The sequence below is a fragment of the Felis catus genome, chromosome B3 (assembly GCF_018350175.1).
Source record: "Felis catus isolate Fca126 chromosome B3, F.catus_Fca126_mat1.0, whole genome shotgun sequence".
NCBI classification, from domain to species: domain Eukaryota; kingdom Metazoa; phylum Chordata; class Mammalia; order Carnivora; family Felidae; genus Felis; species Felis catus.
In genome coordinates, this window is record NC_058373.1 from 120590589 (window position 1) to 120616090 (window position 25502).

The window sequence follows — 25502 nt, forward strand, 5'->3', positions numbered from 1 at the left end:
CCTTTGTTCTTTATCTCCTGATGTGTAAGTCTTTAAAAGACAAAGGCTAGATTTTCTTCCTACACCAAGAACCTGGGACCAGGAACATGGACCTGGAACTTCCTGACTTGGGCTAAATCGTTTGACAAAAAGCCTCACTTTGCCGTGTGGGAAATGATGATGCCTGGGTTGTCTTGACGGTCTGATGAACTCATATATGTGAATGTGCTTTGTAAACTATAAAGTACTGCACATGAGTAGGTCTCTTCAGTATTAATAACACTTATCACTGTAGAATAGCGATGTTTATCCTGCTGATGATACACAGTCTGACCTCCCCCAGAGCTGAGGTAGATCACCAGCTCCGTCCTGCATTACTCAGCTTGGCACGGGTTTAAAGCACAAAATGGGCTATTCCGGGCCCTCTCTGTCATCACCTCTCTTTCAGTCTGCAGGTTCTTCTTTTTCAGACCTGTGGGGTCATTATTTTTCTTCCTAGTCTCTTCCTGCTTCTCCCCTCAGGCCCTGGCTGAATTTTCTCTTTCAGCCCATCTGTTCTTAGCAAAGCAAGGTTCACCCATGTCCTTTCCCATTTGAGGTTGGATTGGCCATCCCAGAGGACCTCCCGCAGCTCTGCCCACAGCAGCGCTGGCCCCTCGTCATTCTCCCTCCGCCCAGCCCCGTGCCTTCAGCAGCAGCCCGCTCGGGACCCTTCCCATTTTCCTGTCCCTGCCCTCGCTTCTCTGCCAGGCTGTCCCTTCAGTCCCGCCTTCCATGACATCCCTTCGCGCATTTGCTGCCTTCTTCTGGGCTCAGACTTTTCATCTGGGGAGACTACTCCCCTTTTCAAGACTCTGAAGTTTGGTGTATCACCTGTCACCCAGACCCCATCACCTTTAGTAGATGGACAGGCACTGCCATTCTTTACGGCTATCACATGGCTTGAGAAGGTCCAAATTCCTTTATATTACATTCTTGAAGGTCTCACATTTAAATGTGATGGCCTGGTATTTGAGAGCATGCATTTTAGAGGCAGACCAATTTGGATCCCTCCTTGTTTTAGCCACTTACTAGCTATGTCACTCAGGGCAAGCTCTTTGAAGCCAATGTTATATCTAAATGAAGGCAAAATGCCTACCTTGTAGGGATATGCTGAGGAGCAAATGAAAATTAAACGACATAAGAAAAGCACTTTCACACGGTGCCTGCCATAGAGTAAGTGCTCAGTAAATGGGAATTACTATAAACGTTTCCAGGCCACTTGTCCATACCCTGTCTTGTGAGTATTAAAAACTGGAGTTAGGGGGTGCCTGGGTAGCTCAATCCTTTGAGCATCTGAGTTCAACTCGGATCATGATCTCTCGGTTCGTGGGTTCGGGCCCCCTGGTGGGCTCTGTGCTGACAGCTTGGATTCTGTGTCTGCCTCTCTCTCCCCCTCCCCGGCTTGTGCTCTGACTCACTCTCTCTCTCTCTCTCTCTCTCTCTTACAAAAATAAATAAACATTAAGAAAAAAATGGAAGTTAGCTGGTTTTGTAAATTCTTACCCCTGCCTGGTGGTAAAGTGAGGACTCGAACCCAGGGCTTTAGGTTCTCTTCCTGATGAATTTTTCATTCAATCCTTCTAACTCCTCCAAAGGCTCATTCTAGTTTCGTTTCTTTGGGCGGAACATAAGACCATCCCAGAGAGAGGAATGTTCGTTTCCTCATGCATATGTTCATTCAGCAAACATTGCATGACTGTGATGTTGCCAGGCTCTGGGTGGACAAAGACCAGAATGATGAATGCAGTGCCGCCAAGGTTGGTCCCAGCGGGTAAGAAACAGTCAACTGTGAAGAAAAGTCACAGCACGCTGCTCCTGAAAGTATTATTACACTATACATTAACTACCTTGGGTTCAAACACATTTAAAAAATAAATAAAATAACAGCAAAAAAAAAAACAAAAAACAAAAAAACAGTCACAGTCCAAAAAAAACCATACCAATAAAAGGCATCTTGGAGCCTTGAGGAATAAGCTGTATCAGAAGAAAAACAGAGTAGGCTTTGCAGGGGATAGATTATTATTTTTTTACCAGGTGAAAACGGCAGAGACTTGCGTGAAGGCAGAGAAGTGTGGGAGAGCATGGTTGTGAGAGCGTGGCGTGCAAGTAGGGGATGGTTCGGGTTGAGGAGGGAAAGTTAAGTGCGCCATTCTGAGGAGAGTTTATCCTGGTATCTGCCCAGTTCATTAATGTCGCCTGAAGGAGCCAGGGGCAGGTGTGTGTATTTTAACATTGCTCTGTCTTTTTTTTTTTTTTTAATTTTTTTTTAATGTTTTTATTTATTTTTGAGACAGAGAGAGACAGAGCATGAGCAGCGGAGGGGCAGAGAGAGAGGGAGACACAGAATCCGAAGCAGGCTCCGGGCTCTGAGCTGTCAGCACAGAGCCCAATGCGGGGCTCGAACTCACGGACTGTGAGATCGTGACCTGAGCTGAAGTCGGACGCTTAACCGATGAGCCACCCAGGCACCCCTGCTCCGTCTTTTTACCTCATGTTTCTACTGCCTCTTCCCCATTCATATCTGGCAAACTCTTCCAGTCATTCTGGATGAGGCCCAGCGCTAACCGTTACCCTGTGCGCCTTCTGCGCTCATCTCGCAGAGGTGGCCTTCTTACCCGTGGCCTCCACCTTGTGTTGTAGTTCAGTGTCACGTCTTCTGCCACCTCCTTTAAAGCGAAGACCTGAACATCTGTGTACTCCTGTCCCTCACCGTGATGTCTGACACGCAGTAGCCGCTAACATAACTGAAGGAACGTGAATGCCGTAACTCAACATGTTTCCATCTGTAGGATCTGAGCTTTAGCGTCCGCCAGTAAGGAACCCCTGCACTGAGCTGCTCAAAACCCTACTGTGGCACGAAGACCTTTTTGTGTTCGCAGCACACTCCCACCTACTAGAACCGTGCGCCGCACACTCGAAGGGATTAGATGACTGAAAACAGTACTCAGCCCAGCGACTTCCACCCAGTGGAATCCATATTAAAGCAGAGCAGTGTCTCACAGTGTTCGCTAAGCTGTCTACAGTTATTCTCCTCACCTGGCCTTTTTTCAAGGACTGTGTGGCTGTTTGAGTAGCACTGTTTACTTACAGCCCTGACTAACCTCGGCTACACTCACAAGGAAAAGTTTCTTCATATTCTAATAAACACACAATCTATATTTGGTACCAGCTTCATGTCACATTTTCTCTCTTACGTTTTGCAAATATACCCTGGGCTGCACCCTGCCACAGGGATCCAAACAGCTCAGCGGTCTTCTGACAGACAGCTGTTAACACGGTATTCACATGTGTAGTTAAATATATGTTACATACTGATCAAACTTCCACATTTGTGAAGTTGCCTCAGCACAGAAGAGTGGAGAATCTCTCTTAAGGCTTTAGTGAAGAGAGGCATTGTAATTCAACAGCAGCCCATCATAATGATGTACCCCGATGCGTGCTATGGTAGGATGGCAGGCCACTCCACTAGGATAGTACTTTCAAGCTAAGTTTTCTTTTCCTTTTAAAATGTGTTACCCAAGTAACTACATAACAAATTATCTCCCAGTTTAGCAGCTTAAAACAACAAACATTATTATCTCAGTTTCTGTGGGTCAGGAATTAAGGAGCAGTTTAACTGCTCGGTTCTGGCTCAGGCTCTTTCATGAGGGTGTAGTTAAGATGGCCGCCGAGTGGGCTGCAATCATCTGAAGGCTTGCCTGGGGCTGGAGGATCCACTTCCATGATGGCTCACTCTCACATGGATGATGAGATCATGCTGGCTATTGGCAGGAGGCCTCACTTCCTCACCACATGGACTTCTGCACAGGGCTGCCTGCATGTCCTCATGACATGGCAGCTGGCTTCCTCCTCATGACATGGCAGCTGGCTTCCCCCAGAGCGAATGACTCAAGAGAAAGACTGAAGCCAATGTCTTTTATGACCCAGCCTCAGAAGGCTTTTATGACCCAGCCTCAGAAGTCCTACACCATCGTTTAAAAAAATTGTTTTAATTGTGGCAAAATACACATAACATAAAATTTACCATTTCTAACTGTTTTTAAGTGCACAGCTCAGTAGCATTAAGAACATGACATTATTGTGCAACCACCGCCACCATCCACTTCCAGAACTCTTTCATCTTGCAAAACTGAAACTCTGTAGCCATTAAACACTAACTTCCCCTTCTCTCTCCCCCCAGCTGCTGGCAGTCACTAGTCCACTTATTGTCTCTATGAATTGGGACTATGCTAGGTACCCCATATAAGTGGAATCAGACACTATTTGTCCTTTTGTGATGGACTTAATTCGTGCAGGGTAATATCCTCTAGGTCCATGCACAGTGTGACATCTGTCAGAATTTTCCTCTTTATGGCTGAGAATATTCTGTGGTAGGTATATACTGCATTTTGTTTATCCATTTATCTGTCAGTGGATACTTGGAATGCTTCTCCATTTTGGCGGTTGTAAATAATGCGGCTCTTAACGCGGGCGTACAGATACTTGTTCGTGTCCCTGCTTTCATTTCGAGTATATATCCGGTGTGGAATTGCCGGATCACATGATAATTCTGTTTTTTCCAGGCTAAATGGATCCACTTTATTTTTCTTGTATGAACATACTACGTGGTGGCCATGGATGGGGTCTGGCCCCTCCACATGGAGACTCTGGTGTAGCTCTTTACTGGGTGCTTGATGCTCAGTGATAACTTTATAGGCTTGGTTAACACAGTCTCTTCCTAGAGGTTGGGTGACATAGCTGGAGGTCTTGGAGACGGCATCAAAGGTAGCCTTGACAATGATGCCCAGAGGGGCAGTGCTTCCCCTGGACAAGGTATAGCAGTCATTGATAGCAGCCATCAGCAGCAGCTTTTTGGGCAGAGTAGCTGAGATAATGCCAGTGCCTCTCAGGCTAGGGAATGAGGCATACTGGCACGGAGCTTCTGCAGCTGGTCAGCTTGCAAGGGGTGGTGTGGGGCCTCTGATTGAGTCTTGTCCCTGGGTACCCTCGCCGCACAGCGACAGTGGTGAGCTTGGCCAAAGTGATGGTGCCGCGAATGGCAGCGGCTGCCTTCTGAGAGCATTTACCCAGATTGACATGGCTCATGTGGCCCCCGATGGCAACAATGCCTTGAACCTGGTTCACTGCCCAGCCGGGATCTGTTTTTGTACAGGCATAATCCTTAAGCTCACCCTTAATGGTCACCTCTAGGAAAAAGTCCATGACCCCTTAGGCTCCTTGATGGGCAGGGGGAAGAGAGAGATTTCCTCCAGGGACTCAGCAATCATGTCCTTGCCAGGTGGCCCAGCTTGGTGACAGGGAACCACGCTTGTCCTTGGCCTTGCCTCAGTGAGCTCTGTGGCTCAAGACACCTGCAGCTCCAGAAGCTGTTGCCTAGACCTCTGGAAGTCGCTGCTTCCAGGCTTCCTACAGCACACGCACGCATCCTCTGCCATTTGGTGTTTTCTTGGAGGAGAAGGGCAATTCTATTTTTAATGTTTCGAAGAACCATCATCCTGTTTTACACAGCCGCTGCAACATTTTACATTCCCACCAGCAGTGCATAAAGGTTACGGTTTCTCCACATCTTCACCCACACTTGGCATTTTCTTCCTTCCTTCCTTCCTTCCTTCCTTCCTTCCTTCCTTCCTTCCTTCCTTTCTTTCTTTCTTTCTTTCTTTCTTTGATAGTAGCCATCCTAATGGTTGGGAGGTGGTATCACTGTGGTTTTGATTTGCATTTCCCTAGTGATTAGTGATGCTGAGCATCCCTAGTGATTAGTGATGCTGGCCATTTATTTGTATATCTTCTTTCCAGAAATGCCTATTCAAGATTTTAATAGAGTAGTTTGGTTTTTTGTTTTTCTGAATTTGAGGAGTTCTCTATGTATTTTCTGTATTAGTCCTTGATCAGATATGATTTGCAAATAGTTTTTCCCATTTCGTAGGTTGCCTTTTTATTCTGTTGATGGTGTCCTTTGAGATGCAGAAGTTTATCATTTTGATGAAGTACAATATTTCCATTTTTTTTCATTGCCTGTGCCTTTGGTGTCCAGGAGGGCGTTGTCAAATCCAATGTCATGAAGCTTTTGCTCTTTGTTTTCTTCTAAGAGTCATATCATTTTAGCTCTTAACATTCAGGTCCTTCAAGCACACGATGTTTGCTGCATCCATGACGCTGGGATAGGAACAGCAGGGACTGGGGGACGCTGGAGGCCATCTGGAGGGTTGACACCCACAATAATTCAAGTATCTTGTTTTTAAAGTTAAGCAATTCTAGGGGCACCTGGGTGGCTCAGTCTGTTAAGCCTCCAGCTCTTGATCTGAGCTCAGGTTTTGACCTCAGGGTTGTGAGTTCAAACCCCGCGTTGGGGTCCACACTGGGCATGGAGCCTACTTAAAAAAAAGTTGAGTAATTCTGTAAGATTTAGAGTGACAATGGGAATCGTTTGTTCTTTCTTTCCCCACTGCTACAGTCTTACTCTCCACCCCTCAGAGATGCTTGCTTTCAATTATTTCTTTTAAGCACTTTCTTCTGTTATTTACCTTCATATTTCTAGGTCTGCCATTTCTGGCTTTGCATTTTATGTATTATTTATTAACTTCCTATCAGGAGATGGAAGTTTAGCATTCTCATACTACCCCCACCCCCCCGCCCCCGCCCCGGCATAACCCCCACCACACCCCCACACACTTCCCTTCCTCCCATCCTTGCCCTGTACGATAATATCATGTGTTGTTCAAGCAGTGTTCCCTGTTTTCATTATTGTAACTATTCCTTCAGAAACTTCTGGGCCTCTTAGGGTCCTCATTTCTTCTCTCCTATTTATCCATTTCTCTGTTGTCTGAATTTCTGAGGGATTCTCTTAATAATGCCTTCTACTATCTGTTTACCTACATCCAACTCGGTACATGTTGTGAAATGAAGAAATGTTCTGAGTTTCAAATTTCTTCCAGTTCAAGACAATTCACACATTGCCGCAAACCCATGGTGGGAGGTGAGGGGAATATATGTGTGTATACACACACACATTGTAATTAACATAATATAAAATATACAATACATATAACTATGTGTTTTCCAATTTTCTACAGACTTAAATATTTCTGCACTTAATTAGTTGGACAAAATCATACATACATGTAGCCACACCATGCAACAATCACACAAATATATACAGATTGTGGGGAGATAAACAGCCCTCTCCTCAGAGATAGTCACAGTTAAAAAATTGATTTGTGTATTTTGTGCTTTTCTGAGGCTTTTTTTCCTTCCTAATGTCTCCATGGTTGGTTTTTTTTTTTTTTTTGTTCTATTTATATAAACCTACTTAAATATTTTCAGCTACTATGCAGTTTTCCAAAGTTTGAATATGCGCTCTAATTTATTATACCACTCTCCTAGTAAAGAGTAAGTTGTATCCAATTTAGGTATCTGCGGTGAGCACCTTGTACATATATCTGTGTGCGCTTGTGCAGGTATTTCTATAGGGTATGTTCCAAGTGGAATTTGTTGGGTCAAATGCTATGTATACTTGGAATTTTTTATAGTCACTGTCGAATTGGCCTCTCGAAAGGCTTTACCAGTATAGCCTCCAGTCTGGAGTTCAGAAGCATGCCCTTTCTCCACACTTTTGCCAGCATTACACCGTTGATCTTCTGAACTGTCACATCTTTTTCATAAGCTCCCTCCCATTTTTACTGACCCTGAGATTAGAAGAGAATCTATCTTTGGAAGTATCAGGGACGCTTTGTTTCAGGGGACGACCACAACTGAGATCGGGCCCGGATGGGGAAGGTAAAGGGTTCTCAGTGGTCTCTTTCTTTTCATGATGTCAACTAAGACCAGAAAGAATCTCTGTGAGTCAGCTTCTTTCCGCCACACTGCTTAGGTGCTTTTCTCTCCTGCTTTTGTTTTTGACTGATTTCATCCAAGGAGCCTGACCCTTCCCCCTCCTGAAGTAATGAATAACCAGAAAAGTCACAGAGCCCAGCACTGAGTGAAGGAAGCTTAAGGAAAATATTAAAAAGGAAGAAAAGTGTTTGATGTACTTTTAATATAAAATGTGGAAAAAGCAGAGGAAGGGTGGGGGTTGGGGAAGGGAGGGGGAGAAAGATTATTCACGGTAATGGGAACCAAATGTTGGCTGGGCCCTGGCGGCGGCTTTTCAAAGTGATAATAGCGAAGAGCCAGCAGCACCGGGCACGCCTTAACCCTTCCCTACCTGCACAGCTCCTTCCAGGCAGCTTTTCGGGGGCGGGGTCCACTTGGAAGAGGTCCGGGTACGTGGAGAATTTCGGTTCCCCTCCTGCCACCGTGGCGAAAGAAGGAAGGTGGAGGCGAGTGGTAGAACAATTGAGTGGCCACCTGCCTGCTGAAACCCCTCCCTCTGGGTCAAGATCTCTCTCTCTCTGGGCCGGGCTTTCATAATCAAGGGTAAGGAGCAGCCTGCTTGACCAAGAGCTCACCGGTCGGTCGTGAGCGAGGAGATCATCTCCCTTTGCTGTGTAAAAGGGGACTTAGCCAGAGCCGAGGTCCCAAGGAACAGACAGGCGCGCTCTCTCCATCAGTAATAACCCCACTGCATGAGGGCCCCCCGCCGTGGAGGCTCAAGTCCTCTTGGGTGCCAAGTACGTGCACTTGTCTGAAGGCTCGGGCCTCTGTTTCTCTTGGAAGTCTTCTCATGCCTCTGTGGGATTGACATGTAAAGACTGTTCAGAGCTGAAGGGCACTCCCTGACTTATGACTTTCAGGTGGTCAGGGACAGGCCTGTCAGCCTAGCCGTTTATGTGTGGAGGGAGAAGGGAAAGGGCGAAGGGACGGAGATCCTGCTTCAGGTGGCTCTTCACTTCCATCTGGGTTCAAACTTTGTTTAGGCACTTTTTTTTTTTTTTAATTTTTTTTTTTCAACGTTTTTATTTATTTCTGGGACAGAGAGAGACAGAGCATGAACGGGGGAGGGGCAGAGAGAGAGGGAGACACAGAATCGGAAACAGGCTCCAGGCTCCGAGCCATCAGCCCAGAGCCTGACGCGGGGTTCGAACTCACGGACCGCGAGATCGTGACCTGGCTGAAGTCGGACGCTTAACCGACTGCGCCACCCAGGCGCCCCTGTTTAGGCACTTTTAAAAGTCCATCTCGTAGGGGCGCCTGGATGGCTCAGTCGGTTAAGCGTCCGACTTCGGCTCAGGTCGTGATCTCACGGTTTGTGGGTTCGAGCCCCACATCAGGCTCTGTGCTGACAACTCAGAGCCTGGAACCTGCTTCGGATTCTGTGTCTCCCTCTTTCTCTGCCCCTCCCTCACTCGCTCACTCTCTCTCTCTCAAAAATAAATAAAATTTTAAAAAGTCCATCTTGTATAAGAAAGAAGGAAGCCTTGTTTTTTATGTCGAGTATTTACCATTTTAGAGAGGCAGCCCCCAAATGTAGGGCAGTGGTAGCGACAGGGCAGGCAGCAGACGAGTGCTCAGACCCGGTGGTCAGCTGGGCGGGCTGCTGGAGCTCCCCAAGCCTCAGTTGCCTCATCCGTAACATGAGGCGGAAGAGTGTCCGCCTGCTCGGAATGTTCAAGGTTTAAGTGAGTTAAAGCAAGGAGAGCAGGTAGCACACTGCCTGGCACCTACCTCTCCCTGTCTTCGTCATTCTCGTATTGCTTACAGCTAAAATTGAAGTATCTGTTTTGTTTCAAATGTTTTTAAAAGACATCTTGGGGGGATTTTATAGTTTCACATTTCACATTAAAGTCTGTGATCTATTTTGAGTCCATCTTTGTATGAAGTGTGAGGTTTATTTTTTTTAATTTAATTTTATTTTTTAATGTTTATTTATTTTTTGAGAGACAGAGAGAGAATGCCAGTGGGGGAGGGGCGGAGAGAGAGGGAGACACAGAATCCGAAGCAGGCTCCAGGCTCCGAGCTGTCAGCACAGAGCCCGACGCGGGGCTCGAACGCACAAACCGTGAGATCATGACCTGAGCCGAAACCAAATGCTTAACCGACTGAGCCACCCAGGCGCCCCCGTTGTGGCTCATTTTTTTGCCTATTGACATGCCATTGCTGCAGCACCATTTGTTAGCAAGCAGATGGCTTTAAAATGGTGATCCTTCCTCCATCGGGTTGGTTTTTCTAGCTTTGTCAAAGATCAATTGAGCATATTTGTGTGGGTCTTGGATGATTTGATTTGATTTGATTTTACTTTAAATATTTTATTTTCAGTAGTGAGTCTTTAATTTTTTTTTTTTTTCTTTTTAAGTAGGCTCTATACCCATCATGGGGCTTGAACTCACAACCCTGAGATCAAGAGTCGCATGCTTCACTGACTGAACCAGCCAATGACCCTGAGTCTTGGATGATTTTAAGTATTCCTAAAACAAAGGCCTATAGCAATAACTGTTTGCTAGAAAATCTTCAGCAAATGCTATGTTAGGTTCTAATTTTCTGTTCTTCAACATACCTTTGATATCCTACCGATTCAGGTTCAAAGCAGCTCTTTCACTTCCTCTGTATGTGTGGGTTGACCTGTTACTCAGTGTAAGCCTTGGTGTCCTCGTCTTAATACAGAATAGTGACCTGTCGCAGTGGGTTGCTGTCAGGACTAAGCACGGTGAGGCGTAGAAGGGGCTCAGCTTGAAATCAGGCGCGTAGAGAGTCCTCGCTCTAACGGTAGTAGCGGTGATGAGAGTCGCCTGCCTGGCCATCCACCCTAAGCCACGCTTTCTCACGCTCCTTGCCTTCCCCAAAGCTTAGCTGTCTTTAGCCTTTCCATCATAGTGTCTTCACGCGTGCATGAGTGATTCCCATGAAAGCTGCTGTGCTGTGCTTTCCTTAGATGACATTTTTGACCAGTCACATTTCTAGTTCCGAACACAGTATACGGCGAGATTGCCGTCTTACCAGCTTTAATGACAGTATCTCTCTACCCGCCACCACCCCCACCGTTTAGCCACACTGGATTTCCTGTTCTTCCCTGTTCGTTTATGTGCTACTCCTTCTACCTGGAATGTCCCTTCCTGTTGTCAAATTGCTGGTCGTCTTCTGAGATCATTTCTACTTTGAAGCCTTTCTCGACTTCCCCCATAGGAAGTTGCTCTCCTCCTCTTGTTTTCTAAAGCTAGTGTCCTATTTCCAGCACGGTGGCACCCAGAGTTTGGGGAGTCACAGGAGTTGCTCTTTCTTAATTTGAAAAAATATACACATTTTCTTTATGATACATGAATACATAAGATATATCCCTATGTGTTCCTGTTAACATTAAATGATAAAAACAAGATAATATAATCACAGTGTGCTGGAATAATATGAATGATATGTACCAGAGTACCATGATTGCAGAATAGGATTATGGGTGACATTTTGGCCTGCTTAGTTACACTTTTCAGTTCTTGGACATTTTCATAGTCAGCATGTATTAATTTTTAAATTGACTTTTATGTTCTTCAATGTGCCTTACAGTTTATTATTAATTCAGAAATGCTCTTATTTGAAACAATAAGATTCTTTTTTTTTTTTAAGTTTATTTTGAGAGAGAGCGAGCAAGGGCGGGGGAGAGGCAGACAAAGAGGGAGACAGAATCCCAAGCAGGCTCCACACTGTCAGCACAGAGCCTGATGTGAGCTTGCACTCACGAACCACGAGATCATGACCTGAGCCGAAATCCAGAGTCGGATGCTTAACCGACGGAGCCATCCAGGCGCCCTCAAACAATAAGATTCTTCTTGTGCTTTTGAACTTAAATCTATAGGATTCCAAAGTTATATTGAAGTACAGAAAATTAGAACCTAACACAGCATTGCTAAAGATTTTCTAATAAACAATTATTGCTATAGGCCTTTGTTTTAGGAATACTTAATATTTGTTAAAGAGGGGAACGAAAGAAAGGGAGGAAAAAAAGAGCTAACATTTATTGAGTGCCCAGTTCATGCCAGATCCTGTACTTCTGTATTCCTGAAAACATGAGCATTTTTACCCTCAAGTACAGATGATGAATAGCTGTGGAAATGTTACCATTTGAGGGGCACCTGGGTGGCTCAAGTCAGTTAAGCATCAACTTCGGCTTGGGTCATGATCTCACAGTTCGCGGGTTTGAGCCCCGCGTCGAGCTCTGTGCTGACAGCCTGCTTTGAATGCTGTGTCTCCTCTCTCTCTACACCCTCCCCCACTTCTCTCTCAAAAATAAACATTAAAAAAAAAAAAGAAATGTTACCATTTAAGTCTAGCTCTTTCTTTTTTCTTTTTCTTTTTTATTGTTAAATATAGTACCTCTTTTAAAAAAAATGCAGTACCTCTTAATCTCTTCCACCTATTTTGCCTATCCCCCCACCACCTCCCCTCTGGCAACTGCTAGTTCTCTGTGTTTACAAATCTGCTTTTGGTTTTTGTTTTGTTTTTAGATTCCACTTGGGAGTGAAATCATATAGTATCTGGCTTTCTCTGACTTATTTCACTTAGCGTAATACCCTCTAGATGTATCCATGTTATCACATATGACAAAATCCCATTCTTTTTTATGGCTGAGTAATATTCTGCGTGTGTGTGTGTGTGTGTGTGTGTGTGTGTGTGTGTGTGTGTGACCACCACATCTTCTTTATCCATTCTTCTGTTGATGGACACGTGGGTTGCTTCTGTATCGTGGCTGTTGTAAATAATGCTGCAGTAAACATAGGAGTGCATATATCTTTTGGACTTAGTGTTTTCATTTTCTGTGGGTAAATGCCCAGCACTGGAATTACTGGATCCTATGGTATTTCTATTTGTAACTTTTTGAGGAACCTCCATACCGTTTTCCACAGTGGCTGCTCCAATTTACGTTCCTACCAACAGTGCACGAGTGTTCCTTTTTTCCCACGTCCTCACCAACATTTGTTGTTTCTTGTCTTTTTGATACCAGCCGTTCTGACTGGTGTGAGGTGGTATCTCATTGTGTTTTTGATTTGCATTTTCCAGATAAGTGACGATGAGCATCTTTTCACGTATCTTTGGCCATTTGTACATCGTCTTTGGGAAAATGTCTATTCAGGTCCTCTGCCCGTTTTAAATTCAGATTATTTGTGGGGTTTTTTGATACTGAGTTGTGTAAATTTTTTATATATGCTGGATATTAGCCTTTTATTGGACATAGCTGCAGATACCTTCTTCTATTTAGTAGGTTACCTTGTCGTTCTGTTGATAGTTTCCTTTGCCGTGCAGAAGCTTTTTATTTTGGTATAGTCTCAATAGTTTATTTTTTCTTTTGTTTCCCTTGCCTGGGAGGCATATCTAGAAAAATGTTGCCAAAGCCAATGTCCAAGAGATTACTGCTGTGTTTTCGTTTAGGAGTTTTATGGTTTCAGGTTTCACATTTAGGTCTTTAATCTGTTTTGAGTTTATTTTTGTATATGGTGTGAGAAAGCAGTTCAGTGTCATTCTTTTGCATGTGGCTGTCCAGTTTTCCCAACACCATTTATTGAAGAGACTATCTGTCCCCCGTTGTACATTCTTGCCTCCTTTGTTCAAAGATTAATGGGCCATATAAGCATGGGTTTATTTCTGGGCTCTCTATCTTGTTCCCTTGATCTATGTATCTGTTTTGTGCCAGTACCAGATTTTTTTATTACTATAGCTTTGTAGTGTATTTTGAAATCTGGGATTGTGATAGCTCCAGCTTTGTTCTTTCTTGATTGCTGTAGCGATTTGGGATCATGTGTGGTTCCGTTTGAATTTTAGGACTGTTTGTTCTAGTTCTGTGAAAAATGCCAAATTTGGTAGGGATTACATTGAATCTGTAGATTGCTTTGAGTTGGATGGACATTTCAATGGTGTTGGTGTCCAGCTCTTTCCGGTATGAAAGTTTCTGCTGTTTTTACTACTTTAATTTTCCTCCTTTTAGAGGAAAATCAGTACTGGCATTTTCACATTGGCATCCTCGACTAGTCGAAGACCTAGTTATTAATGATGCTAATGTGCAAAAGAGAGGCCGAAATATTTCTGAAAATAAACTATCATTTGTGGAATATAAGAAACAACCTGTGAACAGAAGTGGAGAACAATTCTGTTAGAAGCTGAAACAAACAGTTTGGCATTATAAATATCTTTACCATCGTCTGTGACTTTGTACAATTTTTCACTTTCACTGGACACTAATATCATGCTTTGTGTGTGGGCAGAAAAACATCACTAGCCTGAAGAGCTAACTATAAGTATATGGCTTATATTTAGAATTTGGATTAAATTTCTGTTTGCTTTGTCTGCTGCCTTTCTGGCTATAACTTAATTTCTTTCACAGATTCGAACAAGCAGTTCAGGCAGATTGGGATGACTACGTTAGTCTTCTTGGTTTCTTACAGTGGCCTCATCATACAAGTGCTGGTCAACAAGTCTTATAAATATGATTTATCATTTTAGCCATGGTTTAACGAACATATTATTCAATAGCAATGATATGGTATTTTAGAAGAGAACCATGATATCCTGGAAAGGATGTAAACAAAAAGAAATAATGAAAGATGTCCCTTTTAGCTTCCAGGCCATTTATGGACCTAGTGGGTATGGAACCAGGCCATAGACAGACACAAAGAGAAAGCCCACATTTCTTCATCAGCAAATGTAATGTCTGAATTTAGAGCTCTAGGAGTAAAGAGTTTTTGTTTGACTCAATCCCTAGAATACAAATTTCATATTCCTATTTTTATCATATTCAAAGCAAAACTGATGAGCTTCTCTATACAAAGAGGACCCATTTTACCGTATAAGAATATGGATTGCCTGTTGATCACTGAGAAATCAGGTTATGTCCCCTGGACCCTCAAAAATAAGATCATATATAAGAACTAATAGTAGCCAATAGTAACATGCAGGGCTTATGGTATGCCACACACTAAATGCTTTAGGTACCTTAACTCATTTAAAAGCTTCTACTATGTGCTAGCAACTGTTCTCAAAACTCTACATGTGTTAACTTATTTAGTGCTTGCAGCTACTTTTTAAGAGAAGTACTGTTATCATTCCCATTGTACAGATGAAAAAACTAACTAACCACAGAGAAATGAAGCAGTTTGCCCAAGATAGGCATTGGTGAATGGCAGCCAGGATTCAAACCCAAGCAAGTGGTCACAGAATCCAAGCTCTTCACCACTCTCCGAGGGATTCTCAATGGTGTGTGTCCGAATCACCTGAAGGGCTTGTTAAAACAGATTGCTGGGCCCAAATCCAGAGCTTCTGGTTCCAGTAGGTCTGGGGGTAAGGCTCAGTTATTTTCATTTTTAACAAGTTTCTAGTTGCTGCTGCGCGATTGGTTCAGGGGACCACACGTTGAGAATCACTGCGCTGGCACTGGTAATGAATTGGTATTCAGTGCAAGTAGCTGAGGACCAGAATAATGAGTTTTCAGGGGTATCCTGTCAGAGGCAGGTGCCTGCAGCTTGCACTAGCTGTGACCTTGGACTAAGCCCCTCCAGTAAATCTCGGGGACAGCACATTTCAGTAGACTTGTCTTGACATAACGGAAGCATGTGCCGTGGTTGCCATGTTATGGACTTGATGAATAAGAGGCCAGTTTCTAGTGTGGTGAAGGATTGTTTCTATAGATTCTATGTTGAAGGTAGCTTGGGAATGGGCTCCTAGAAGCAACACACACACACACGCGCGTACACACACACACACACACACACACACACACCCCTGCAGTAAGAAAAAAAGACCTGACCATGAGTACACATTTTATTTCCTTCCCTTTGGTCCTATACCTTTAAAAAAAACCAAAAAGCAAAAAAAAAAAACAAAAACAAAAACAAAAAAAACTCCTTTCTTGTGATTTCCCCAGTATTTTCCCTATTTTATGAAAACAACTCTAAAGAAAAGAAAAAAGGGCTGGTGGAGAAGGTAAAAAGTTTAAGAAAAGAAAAAGAGTTTTGGGTTTTTTTTTCCTTTTTTTTTAGGTGTTTCCCATTTCCCTTGGCCACTTGAAGAAAGGGGGCAGAGACAGGTTGCTGAAGCCCAGGCTGTCGGCTTGACCCTTTCAAGTTCCCTGCTGTTTTGCTTCCTGGGGAAAAGAGGAGGAACGAAAGGAGCCTAACTGATGCGATGAGGCAGGAATTCTAAATTTGTGACACTTTGCAAACTGTTTGTGTGCACTGAGTTTGAACCCAGCTACAATTCAGTGTAGAAGTTCTTGGAAACTGGCATGTCAGCTGCCCTAGACAATCTGCACATTAACTTTCACTTTGAAAACTTTTCCTGGCTTGTCTTTGCAGGGTGTGAAAGCTGGGTGACGGTGGGCCAGTTTTACCGAGGCCAGCTGTGCTCGTGTGTACCTGCCTTGTTGTCACAAAGGCATCAGACTTTTCCCTTCATCTGATGAAAATCCCGCTGAGCTGGACTCAAGTCTTCATTGTTGAATGAACTGGTGTCAGGGAGTTCTCTTTTGGCTTTCTTAAAGGTCACTCTTTGCTCACTTCTTTTTTAGTTCACAGCTACATTTTTCAGGCTTCATGTGGTATGCCGGTTATGCCAAAGTAAAGAGCTGGATCAAAGACATTTCTTGTTAATAAGGCTAAGGATCAATCTGTCTTTTCAGATCCAGACTGCTAATAGATAAAGGACAAGGGAGTCTCCGTCTATATAGCTTGCTGACTGCCAGAATCCTAAGTTGCCTTCTAGAACAGTGCTGTGAACTTAACCTTTGAATGGTTAGGTTTTATATCCAGCTTTGTGTTCCATAAAGCTTGCCCCCAGCTTCTCTGCCAGATGTACTGAGAAATCCTAACTTTGTCCTTATTTCCTCCTCCTGGGGATCATTCCATCAATCATGGAGTGGTACAAGTGTGGAGACGGCAAAAGTCTGGTTCACATTCTGTATCCATTGTCAAGTCCAGCTGGCTGGGGCCTCACTGTACTTTTAAAGGACAGGCATCTCAACGCTTAGCTTTTTGACACGATACCTCAGTGTGTTCCTCCCAAATTTATATCGTTGTCATACCGTATTTAATAAACTCAAAGTAAAAGTAGTCAAAGTATCTCCCTTAGACATCTTCCAGCTATCACTACTGCTTCCTTTTCCTTTTCTAGATCTCTGCCTATTGAATGAATAATCAGAAACCTCCCTTCTTAATTGCTTGCAGTTCTGTATTTCAAGATATGTATCTTATTTGGACCCTGCTCTCACATTTTTTTTCATTTTTTAAATGTTTATTTATTTTTGAGAGAGAGAGAGAGAGAGCAGGGGGGGAGGCAGAGAGAGAAGGAGACACAGAATCTGAAGCAGGCTCCAGGCTCTGAGCTGTCAGCACAGAGCCCAACGCGGGGCTCGAACTCATGAGCCGTGAGATCATGAACAGAGCCAAAGTTGGATGCTTAACCAACTGAGCCACCCGGCCCCCCACCACCCCGCCCCGGCTCTCACATTTTAATCTCTTTTCATTCTTGCCTTTTTTTGGTGGGGGGGAGCTTCTGTTGATTTTTAGCATGTTGTCCTACTTTTACTCTTGGCTTTTCTATTAAAAGAAGGGTAGTAAACAATAGGTGACTGATTTATTTTCAGGGTACCCGTTGATATACAGTCTCTTCCTTATTTAGGGTCTTAGTTTTCAGGGTGCATCTTCCCCTATCCAAATCCTGTTCTCTTCAAGGTAAATGAAATTCACAAGAATCATGGTATTGAATCAATCGTATTCTCTCTACCTAATAATTGAACTACTATCTCCAAAGAAGGAGCAGTTCTTATGATTACTAATTCATGATTTATGGTTTTAGCCCTTGTGATTCAATGTGTGATTTAATGTGCAAAGAGGCTTATACCCTGGGAAAGGAAGGGAAGAGATAGAAATGAATTGGATACTGAATATGTAAACTAGTAACTTGAGATGTCAGTTTCAGGCCCTAATTGAACAGGTTAGCAAAGCAATGACTTGGCAAGCCCTTAGAGAAGGCAAGGGGAATTACTTAAGCCCAGCATTGATTCATGAGAGGAAAAAAATAAAAGCCATGCTACACTAGCCTCATTTCCCTTCATGGTAGAATTTCTTTCGTAAGAGAAGATCAGGGGACTAGGAAAGAATTATCATAACTGGGTTTCAGCACAGCCTAATGAAATCTTGTGAGCACCAAAGGGAAATGTGAACAAGAGAATGCTGTCATTAGGAATATCTGGTTACTAAATAGGCCACTCTACTCAAACAATACGTCAATGTAAGTTTGAGAATTAAGTGTCTGGGGTTTTGTCATCGGCCCCTTAATTCACCATTTTTATCAATGAATTCATTCACCCATTCATATTCATTTAGGTGCCTACTGTATACCGGGCACCTACATAGCTAGAAGACGTACCGATCCCATTTCCAGATGACACAAAGTAGGATGCGATACTGAATATCTGGGATGACAATCGGTATTAACGATGATCTGGTCAGGCCAGAGTGATGCGTCTGGCCCATGGAATTTAGAACTTCGTAAGGAAAAACATAAAGCTCTTCACGTGGCTTCGGAAATTCAAGTGCGAAGAAGGCTTAAGGGTTCAGGTTGGCCTTAAGTATAATAGAAGTTAACAGTGTAGTGAGAACTGCCAAAACCCAGTGCTGCCATGTGAGAAAATTTTCACAACACACTCTGCCAGATGAAAAAAGCCGACTACAAAGCAGATAGTGCAGAATCACTCTGTGGGAGGGAAATACACACGGAGGAAGAATATACATCAAAATGTTGACAAAGTGTTCCTAGTAGCCATCTTTGTTAGTTGGATCTCAGATGACCCTGTCTTTTTGCATTTGTCATGTTTATGGCATTGAGAATATTTTTGTTCCTTAAAAAAATTACTTGTGTTTCATTTTGAAAAGATGTAAGGAGATGTGGGCTCTGCTGGCAGCTGAGGCTTTGGCCAACAGGATTGGGGGTGCGGGGGGAAGACTGTGATTCTCCCTCATTCGTCACGCTCGCATCCACTGCCTGAACAGCTGCCCCTCCCTGCTAATCAGCATGATTAGTAAACCCCCACTTCCACACAGGGGCCAGCGCCTTGCACAAGGTTACAGCACTCTCTGTCTGGGTTGGCTTGGAGCAGCGGGCCCCCGTCATGAGCCCCCGCCGGCTCTGGTGGGGAGGACTGGCAGGTGGCCTGGGCTCCCCTGCTCACACATGCTGAGCCACTCCTGAGTCCTTTATCAGGTCCACTAGGTTGGCACCCCCGTCATCACCCAGTTAACCCACACGGGCACGGTACTTGGAAGGAGATTGTAAGTACTGCTTTACTTCTCTTCGATCGGACTGGCTCACACCTGTTCCTTAGTGCCCTTATTGTTCATTTTCCCCAAGGTTTGGATTCACCTTCCATGGGACAAATGTTAATAATAGGAACTCCCATCTATTATGTGTGCCAAACATCGTGCTAAATGCTTTCCGTGAATGATCCCATTTAATTCTTGGGCCAGCCCTCTGACAGATGGGGTTGATTTTTATTCCCATTTCACAGCTGAGGAAAGCAAGGCACAGAGAGCCTAAGTGACTGGTAGAGCCAGGATTTGAACCCAGCTGTCTTGTTCTAGAGCACAGGCCTGGTCACTAAGCTATGCTGCTTCCTGCTCTCGGGGTCATCCAGTTCAGAACCCGGGGTGTGGATCCAGGGGCATGGGGCCTCTGCTCTCCCTCCAGAATTCTCTCACTAACCCAACTCTTGGATTGGTTTTGATTCCTTTCCAGCGTCTGAAACCTTTCATTTCTTTTTGCCTTCTTTCTTGGATTATTTCTTTAATCCTCTCCCAAGGGCCTTTCATCCTCTCAAATAAACAAAATATTTAAAGGTTTTTAAGCCCTTTCACCCTGTTCTCAAGCAGGAAGATCAGCTTGCATCTATAATTTTATATAGTTCTGTGCTCTTGACCTAGCATATAGGTCATCAAAAGTTTATCAGTTTTTCACATAATTTCTGAGCTTTTCTATGTCTCTAATACCACCCAGTTGTATTTCAGGTTTTTGCGCAGAATTACCATTTCCGTAGCACTCCACAGATTCAAAACAGAAAGGTCAAAGTGTTCTATCTAGTCTTATCTCAAGGAGCAAACTCAAAAGGGAAAAATAAATTTTAGTCTTTAGCACCTGTGTTTTCAGAGGTCCTTGTAAAATAATATTCCAACACAAAGACTCTCTCAGAATCAAGGCACCTGTCACCATGAGCATAAAATCTCTTGGCAGGTCGAACTCATTGCACTTAAATAATTTTAGGCACGAATTCCATTTGGCTAGCTGTCACCGTTCCGGGTCCACCACAGCAAAGCCTTAAGACTTGTTAGTGTTGCTTATTACACTTGTATCTAAATGCAATTCGACTTTTATCCTTTCACTCATGAAAGAAGTCCTCAGTCATTCACTGGATACCTTTAGTAAGCAGACTTTTTTCTCGGAGCCCACACCATGCAATTTAATGCTAAACTTAACCGTCCCTGACCCCTTGACTCCCTTCTAAACACATATTACTTTTAATCTCATAATAGATCTTTCAGGCTCAGTTTTTCCGAGCCAGCATTTCTTTTCTGCCTTTTGTCCAGACTGTTCATTTACCATTATTATTGCCTCTCTGCTTACATTCCCCTTACTTCCCCAGACCTTCTGCCAGCCTGTTTGATCCTTCAGGGGCTCATGTGATTTTCCTCCTCACTCACATTACCATGTCGCTAGCTCCCTGGACTCTGCCCCCCCCGCACTGTTCCTCCTCGGTTTTGGACACCTGTGGGGATGCCACCTCTTCCACCGTCCTGCCATCCCTGCCTTTTTTCCCACCGCCGCCCCCATCTTCCCTGTGGACTCACCTTAACAAATGTACTTCCTCCAGATCTGGAGCTCTTTGAGAGCAGAAGCTCATCTTTTTCTTCTTACTAGTGCCTACGAACAGTGTCCAATAAATGGGTTGGATTTATTTCGTGGGTTATTTATTTATGTGGGTCGAATGCTGTGGAAATAAGAGAACTACTTAGATACGTACCTTTGTATGGGTTCCCAGCATTGCAAAATGCAGGATGAAAAGAATAATTTCGCTGCAAAAATCAGGGAAGTCAGCTAGAGATGTAACATATACACAGAATAGGAAATACTAGGTTTTTTTTTAATTTTTTTAAATCTTTGCTTATTTTTGAGAGAGAGAGAGGGACAGAGTGTGAGCAGGGGAGGAACAGAGAGAGAAGGAGACACAGAATCTGAAGCAGGCTCCAGGCTCTGAGCTGTCAGCACAGAGCCCGACGCAGGGCTCGAACCCACAAACTGCAAGATCGTGACCTGAGCCTAAGTCAGATGCTTAACTGACCGAGCCACCCAGGAGTCCCTAATAATTAGTTGTTTTATGAAAGATAAAAGAAATTGTCTTTTTTCCAGCTGAGGTAAAAATTTACATAATGTGCACGGATCCTAAGTGTTCAGCTTGATGAGTTTTGACCATTTTATATATATCCACGTAACCCCCACTCAACACAAGATGGGGAACATCTCTGTCACACTCAAAATCCCGTTGTGTCTCTTCCCAGTCAGTACTCCTCCTCCCTTACTAATCACACTATTGACTTCTCTTACGATACAGTAGTTTGCCTCTTCTTTTTTTCACGGTTTTTTATTGCAGTAAAATACACATGACGTAGAATTTACAAACCATTTTTTTTTAATTTTTTTTTCAACGTTTATTTATTTTTTGGGGGACAGAGAGAGACAGAGCATGAACGGGGGAGGGGCAGAGAGAGAGGGAGACACAGAATCGGAAACAGGCTCCAGGCTCCGAGCCATCAGCCCAGAGCCTGACGTGGGGCTCAAACTCACGGACCGCGAGATCGTGACCTGGCTGAAGTCGGACGCTTAACCGACTGCGCCACCCAGGCGCCCCTACAAACCATTTTTAACTGTACAGTAGAGTGGTATTAAATCCATTCTCATTCTTGTCCAACCATCACCACCATCTAGCGCCATGACTCTACATCTTGTAGAACTGAAAACCGGACCACACAGTAACTCCCCATTCTCCCCTTCCCCCAGTCCCTGGCAACCACCTGTTATACTTTTCTGTCTCTATGATTTTGACCACTCTTAAGTACCTCATATAAGCGGAATCATACAGTATCTGTCCTTTTGTGACTGGTATCTTATACTTAGCATAATGCCCTCAAGGTCCATTCATGTTGTAGCACATGCAGAATTCCCTTCCTTTTTAAGGCTGAATAACATTTCACTGAATGGTGTACCACATTTTGTTTATCCATTCATCCTTGATGGACACGTGGGTTTCTCCCACATTTTAGCTATTGTGCTTCTGAGCATGGGTGTATAAGTACAGTTTTGCCTAGTGTTGGACTTCTTATAAGTGGAATCCTACAATATTCTTTTGTATCTGGCTTCTTTCAGCAAAGTGTTTTAGAGATTCATCTATATTGTTGCTTACATCAGTGGTTCAGTGTTTTGTATTGTTGAGTGTAGTGTTCTATGCGAATATGCCCACAATTTGTTTATCCATTTTCTTACTGATGGGCATTAAGATTGGTCTCAGTTTTTTACTCTTATGAATACAAACTCAATGAGAATTATTATATAACTCTTTTTTTCATAACCATATGTTTGGGGGGGGGTATCTACTTAGGAATAGAACTGTTAAGTCATACAAATATTTTTTAATTTATAAGAAACTGACAAATGGTTTTCTGAAACTATTGTATCATTTTACACTCCCATCAGCAACGTGTGAGAATTCTAGTAACGCACATGTTCACCAGCATTTGGTATTGTTGTGTTTGATTTTAGTCATTTTATTTTATTTTGTTTTGTGTTTTTTTTTTTCTTGATGTTTATTTTTGAGGGAGAGAGAGAGCATGAGCTGGAGAGAGGCATAGGGAGAGGAAGAGAGAGAACCTGAAGCAGGCTCCATGCTATCAGCGCAAAACCCAATGTGGGGCTCAAACCCGCTAGCTGTGAGATTTGACCTGAGCCGAAGTCCGACACTCAACCAACTGAGCCACCCAGGCGCCCCTGATTTTAGTCATTTTAATAGACATAAAGTGCTATTTTCATTTTCCTGATGACTACTGATACTGAGAACATTTTATGTGCTTTTTAATGTTTTATTGGCCATTCGTATGTATATTTTTATAAAGTATCTATTAAAATGTTTTATACATTTTAAAATTAGGTTGTCATTTTACTGTTGAAGTCAACGATAGGACTTCTTTATATGTTATCAATTAAGAATCTTTCTTACATATACATATTGTAAATATTTTTCTTCAGGGCATGGCTTGCCTGTTCATTTTCTTAGTGATAGCTTTTGATGAGCAGAAATAATAAAGCCTAATTTATCAAAATTTTTAAAAGATTTTATTTTTAGTAATCTCTACACCCAACATGGGACACAAACTCACAACCCCCACATCAAGAGTCACATGCTCCACCGGTTAAGCCAGCCAGGTGCCCCTCAGATGTTTTCACTTATGATTAGAGCTCTTTGTGTCCTAAGAAATCTTTACCTATGATGTGATGCCTGGGTACCTCAGTTGGTTAAGGGTCTGACTTCGGCTCAGGTCATGATCTTGCGGTTCATAGGTTCGAGCCTCACATTGGGCTCTGTGCTGAGAGCTCAGAGCCTGGAGCCTGCTTCAGTTTCTGTGTCGCCCTCCCCCTATGCCCCTCCCCCACTTGCTTTCTGTCTCTGTCTGTCTGTCTCTCTCTCAAAAAATGAAAAGACATCAAAAATTTTTTTAAAAAAGAAATCTTTGCCTATGACAAGTTTACAAAAATATCATAGTTTCTTCTTAGAGGCTTTTAAGTTTAGGGGTCTGTAATCCAACTCAAATTTATGTTTATCTGTGGAATGAAGTAAAGGTTGATGTTCATTTTTTTTTTCATATGGATATCCAGTTGTTTTAGCAGTATTTGCTAAAAAAAAATTATTTTCCCCATTGAATTCACTTTGGCACCTTGGTCAAAAATTAGTTGACCATATATTTATGGGTCTATTTCTGAACTCTTTATTCTGTTTCACTGACCTATTTATTTACTATTATGCCTATGCTTCACTTTCTTGATTGTGATTTTTATATAGTGGCCTTGAAATCAGGTAATGTAAGTCTCCCTTTTCAAAATTGTTTTGACTATTCTAGATTCTTTGACTTCTCTATATAAATTTTAACATCAACTGGTCAGTTTCTTCAATAACAGCAAAGCCTGCTGGGATTCTTATTGTGATGGCATCGGATCTATAGATCAGTTGGGGGTGGTTTCCAGTTCCGGTTGTGGCTGAGTGAGTTTTTATCCAATCAGCCCACTGGATGAAACACAAAGTACAACAACCTGAAGGCAGTGGAGGGTAAACAGAAGCCAGTATTTGGAAGAAAGGAATGGAAATTTGGAGGAAGGGAACTGCAAGAGGTGAGCTTTCTCTTTGTTTTTCAGTTATTACCTTTTGACCTGAGGGCAGGCCACGGTTTGCAATTAGAACTTACATGGCAATCCAAATTAACTGGCTTAACAAACTGGAGGCTGAGGTTTAGAACAGCCACCTGCTGGAAGAGTGAGAGGAAAACCCTGGAAATGAGGCAACCATCTACTCCAAACTATACAGTTAAAGCTAAAAGAACTGAACATAGAGCCATGGCCCTTGGAAGGGAAGAAAGAATTTCAGGTGGAGTTTAGCCAAATTAGCTGCCTGCTTAAAACACACACGCACACGCACGCGCATGGTCTTTGGAGCAATATAATACAATCCAGTATCTATAACATTTCACAGTGTCCAGGATACAATGTGAAATTCTTCAACATATGAAAAAACAGGAAAACATGACCCATTCTTAGAATGAAAGATAATCAACAGAGACCAGTCTTAAGAAGGCTCAGATGATGGAATTAATACGCAAGGATTTTAAAGTGGCTATTATAACTATGAACCAAGATGAATAGGAAAATATGCTTCAATGAATCAAAGATAGGAAATCTCAAGCCAGATTTCCAGATAGAAACTGTGGAACTAGGAAAGCAACATTTGAAATGTAGAATAAACATCTTAACAATATTGAGTCTTCCAATAGAAGTTAACCGTCTGATTCTTGATTTTGGCTCATGTCATGATCTCACAGTTTGTGAGATCAAGCCCCATATCAGACTCTGCACTGACAGCACAGAGCCTGCTTGGGAGTCTCTCTCTTCTCTCTCTCTGCCCCTCCCCTGCTTGCTCTCTATTTCAAAATAAATAAATAAACTTTAAAAAAGAATTGTTAAAAATATAATTGCATTTTGTTTATGGACCTTGATTCCTGTGCTACCAATATTTTTATAAAATTCATAAGGTTTTCTGTGTAAACAATCACATCTGTGAATACTGGCAGTTTTTTTTTTTTCCTTATGACATTGGCTATGTCTTCCATTACTAATTTTTTTTATAAAAGTTTTTTTTTTAATGTTTATTTTTGAGAGAGAGAGCGCGCACGCAAGTAGGGGAGGGGTAGAGAGAGGGAGACGCAGAATCCGAAACAGACTCCAGGCTCTGAGCTGTTAGTACAGAGCCTGATATGGGGCTCAAA

The 25502-nt window shown here is 43.0% G+C and overlaps 1 protein-coding gene and 1 long non-coding RNA gene across 21 annotated transcripts in view; one reads left to right on the forward strand and one right to left on the reverse strand.

Annotated features, from left to right (window-relative positions):
- The window catches only part of LOC109500931, a 40968-nt gene extending 32408 nt beyond the window's left edge, over window positions 1-8560 (reverse strand). The window contains exon 1 of the long non-coding RNA XR_006599811.1: window positions 8225-8560. This is a non-coding gene — a long non-coding RNA (uncharacterized LOC109500931). The remainder of the gene's footprint in view (window positions 1-8224) is intronic.
- Window positions 1-25502, forward strand: part of TTLL5 (tubulin tyrosine ligase like 5) — a 285367-nt gene that overhangs the window by 160771 nt on the left and 99094 nt on the right. The gene's annotated exons all lie outside the window — the stretch shown is intronic.